General features: G+C 51.5%; 1 long non-coding RNA gene across 1 annotated transcript; it reads right to left on the bottom strand.

The window, feature by feature from the left end:
- On the bottom strand, positions 1-496 carry LOC107734925 (uncharacterized). Its single transcript, XR_001639224.1, has 3 exons — positions 332-496; positions 123-243; positions 1-48 (listed from the first exon to the last, which is right to left on the bottom strand). It is a non-coding gene; the product is annotated as an uncharacterized LOC107734925 (long non-coding RNA).
- Between the last annotated feature and the right edge of the window lie 21 nt (positions 497-517).

Genomic DNA, 517 nt, shown 5'->3' with positions numbered 1-517 from the left:
GCTGGGATGGCCTGGGCCTGGATCGGGGTCGGCTTCTCATAGTTGTGTCTTGAAAAGAGACAGAGAGCAATAACAGAAACATTCGTTCTGTCTGGTGAACGTCTTGAACACGCTGTACTCACTTCTTCATCGCGTTCAGCACTTTCATGGATATCCCACACTGCACCCACGTCTTGATGGGCTTCGGACAGCCTTTGCCTTTGACGGTGATTCCCTCCAGCTCCAGACGGTACTCGTTCACCTCTGAGCAAACACATCCGTGATCAGACAGAGCTGTTATCCTGAGCTGATGAGAGGATCTCCTGAATAAGGGCTGAGGTGTGTGCCGTACCTTCAGGGCTCATCCTGAACAGCTCTGGCACCTCCACATAGAAGTTCTTGCGGAAGGATTCGTACTCGATCTTCTGATGATCAACCGGCTCCAGAACTTTCCTCTGTTTGGTCTGAAAGCCTGTGAGGGCCGTCTGCAAGTCCACTTCCTCTTCCTCTGATGAATACTACACACACACACACACAC

The sequence above is a fragment of the Sinocyclocheilus rhinocerous genome, unplaced genomic scaffold (assembly GCF_001515625.1).
Source record: "Sinocyclocheilus rhinocerous isolate Xijiao unplaced genomic scaffold, SAMN03320098_v1.1 C35534878, whole genome shotgun sequence".
Taxonomy (NCBI): Eukaryota; Metazoa; Chordata; class Actinopteri; order Cypriniformes; family Cyprinidae; genus Sinocyclocheilus; species Sinocyclocheilus rhinocerous.
Note: the sequence above shows the minus strand (reverse complement) of the source record. Positions and strands in the feature narration are given on the sequence as shown.